Genomic DNA, 3,352 nt, shown 5'->3' with positions numbered 1-3,352 from the left:
TATCGGCTCCTGGAGACTTGGTTGGTGAGGTTGGGCAGATGAATGATGATCCGGGATGGAGTGGCGTGGATTGAGCTCCGGTGTTGCGGCTGAGGAGGTGGATGGGGTGGGGGTGGACGCGATTATTGCCTGAAATGACAGCTGACAGCGACAGAGAGGGACACGGTTTCAAAGTCTGACAGCTACGCCGTGATTGGCTGTTTAGGGATGGTGGAGGAATCTGATTTGTTAACTAGAAGTGATGCAAGCTGATGTGAAAGCGAGAGGAGCCGAGAGAGAGAAGAGTGAAATTATGAATGAATGAATGATTAAGAGTCTTCTTGCCTGAATTTACGCTAAGCTTCATTTAATCTATTGATTATTTTCTCAATTAATCAATTAGTAGATGTTGATCACTGTTTTCTTAACAAAAAAAACTCAAAAAAAATGATTAACTGATCATCAAAATAGTTGCAGATTAATTTACAGTTGATCAACTAATCGAATGCTGAAATTAACAGCAACAATTCAACCGAGATTCACTGAAATGATTCACTAACTCGCTCATTATAAGGCCCAGTGTTATCTGCTTGGATTCTTCTACCTGGAATCATAAGTCTTCTCTATTCTTGTGTTTTTGTATCATGCACATAATAGTACCTCATACTGCTCAGCAGGCTACACTCTGCTTTTTGTAATAAATCCCTTTGGATATTACAGCATCCTGGTAGAGCCCCAATAAATCAGGTCCAAATGCGACTGAGAATTACTGTTTGTCTGTCTTGCACTGGTTAGCATTGATTTTACACTTATCGCTCCTTCCTGTGGAATACGAAGAGACGGAGCCGAGGAAGTGATGTGACAATGAACGAGGATGACAGCGATGTACTTAAAAAGAAAGCAGATGTACAATGGGTGTGTCTGCAGCTGGGATTATATGGGTAAGTGTGTATATATATATATATAGAGAGAGAGAGAGAGAGGGAGAGATTTAAAAGATATAATCCATTTTAGTGTGTGTGTGTTTGTATTTGTGTATTTGTGTTTGAGCCCAGTTGGTGCCAAGGGAGTCAGATGGGCCACAGGACATAGTGAATAAATCATGAGCTTTCCAGTTGCTCTGAGACAAACATTTATTCTGTAAAAGAAGAACTGGAACAAGAAAAAAAAGAAGAAAGAAGCACTTCATTCTCATAAAGCTGTGCACTAATTCTCCCTCTTTCTCTCTCTCACAGACACACACACACAAGATAACTTTCCACTCTTGGCCTCGATGCTCGCCAATCTACAGTCCGTTCACCTCCTTCTGGCTCATTTCTGCTGGAAATCCTCCAAAGTGACCGTACAAGGGGGAATGATAATTGAAATGCATGACAGAATAATATAAGGTAAGGGGAAATTGATTAACATAAACGAGATATGACATAGGCTAAACGAGATACTGATGTGCAGGATTTAGCGAGCTGAGGTTCTGCAGCTTGTTTTTAAATGTGATCTCTGTTTGATCTACTTTGGCCAGAGGTGTTGTGCTTTGACATGTGGTCTTTCCACAGGTCCTGTGTAACCTGTGCTGCTTTTATTTGCCTCCCAGCTGGTTGTGTGTGACCCAAGTGTGTGTGCATGTGTGTGAAATACAGAAAGAGACAGAAGAATCCAATACAGAGAAAGAAAACCCGCGGGAGGTTTTCAGAAACTCTGCAGTAGGAAATGTGTTGCAAGATTTTTGTTTTGTTTTGTTTTGTTTCATCCTGTGATACAAAAAATGTCTTTTTATGACCTTTTTCCACAACAAAAACAAGACATCACCTAATAAAAACTAGGTAATTATGTCAAAGATGGTTTGATTTATTGTTAAATAATAACAGTATCCTTCAATGTCCAAGAACGTCTTTTCTTCAGATTTAGCTGCTTGACCTGTTGTGCTAATAAACAGCAACCTGCAGTTCAGTATCATTGTGTCTCTGACAGTGATGTTAGCTAACATTACCGAATTTTGGAAGAAAAAAAGAATCAGATTATAGATGAACTTAATCTACAGTCTCACTGAATGTTACACAAGTGGCAACAACACAGCTTGAGTAATAAAATCATGCATATCAGCACGCCAACATTTACAAAAAGCAGAGGTGTAGCGGTGCGTATATATGCACCTCTGGGCAGGGCAACAGATAGTAGCGAGCTGATCAGGCACATACAAATACAAATACAAATACAGAGGGAACACACCAGGACACAGTTAGACTTAGAGGGGTGTATCTCCAGGAGGAGACAATGAGACAGACAAATCATTACACAGGTGGCTGCTGCTCGGCGGGGGAGAGTGTTGATGAGATCCTTTGTTCAAGTAAGAGAAGCAATACTGTGATATAAAAAAACTGCAGTGAAAATGTCACATAGGCTCGGTAAAGTATTCATCTATAGCCCAATATACTTAAAAAAGTATCAAAAGTAGAAGTACTCATAATGCATAAAAATGCTCCTGTTAGTGTTTTAGTATTATATGTTATATTACTGATGCGTTAACTTGCAAACACTGGATGTTACTTTCAGTTGAGTATCTTGTATAGGTGCTGGTGGGAATGAGCTCAGGTGTTTTATTCATTCATTTATTAATTTAATTTAATTTAATTTAAAAGGGACAGTGTACAGCTCAAACATAAATGTCACCGTTTGTTGCACTGTACCAGCTTCCAGCACTGTATGAGCTTCAAGCTAATTCGCATCTGTAGTTCCTTGGCAGGTCAATAACAAACAGTACAGAGTAAAAACAACATACAGAGTTATACAATAAAGAACACACAAGACACACAATACAAAACTACTCACAATAGCACATCACAAATGTATGCTTGTCAAATTAAAGCAAGTCATGAAGATCATAAGATAAAATATCAGAATCAGTGAGCAGCTTTTAACAGACAGGCGCTGATAGAGCTGCAGCTCCTCACATCGTCATGCAGGGTGTTACATTGATCTGTGGCTCTTACAGAGAAAGTCAAGCTGCCTAAATGCAGTGAGGGGAAATGCTACAGTACAATCTTGTATAAAGAATATTCTGGAGGATCTAATAGAGTTTACTGAGCGAGTGTACACAAGGTCACGTCATGAAGGAGGGGCCAAACTATTTAAAAATGTATAAATCAGGCACAAATTTGAAAATAATCTAAAATTCTCAAAGCTCAGTAAACTCAGAGCTTTTAGTGTTTGTTTGTATAAAGACTCAAGAGGTCTTATGACTTATGTTTCTCCAGCCTGCCCCCAACATGTGATGCAATAAGACATATGAGAAAAGATCATAGCATGCATAAATATCTTGGCTGCGTCCATAGAGAGACAGTTTCTAACATGTAAAATTCACTAAGTTGCACTTTAA

At 39.1% G+C, this 3,352-nt stretch overlaps 1 long non-coding RNA gene across 1 annotated transcript; it reads left to right on the top strand.

Moving 5' to 3' along the window:
• The first annotated feature begins 538 nt into the window (after positions 1-538).
• Positions 539-1,760, top strand: LOC121907274. The gene is made up of 3 exons (XR_006098825.1): positions 539-920; positions 1,230-1,367; positions 1,533-1,760. It is a non-coding gene; the product is annotated as an uncharacterized LOC121907274 (long non-coding RNA).
• Positions 1,761-3,352: the final 1,592 nt, after the last annotated feature.

The sequence above is a fragment of the Thunnus maccoyii genome, chromosome 11 (genome assembly GCF_910596095.1).
Source record: "Thunnus maccoyii chromosome 11, fThuMac1.1, whole genome shotgun sequence".
NCBI lineage: Eukaryota > Metazoa > Chordata > Actinopteri > Scombriformes > Scombridae > Thunnus > Thunnus maccoyii.
This window is presented reverse-complemented; position numbering and strand designations above follow the sequence as displayed.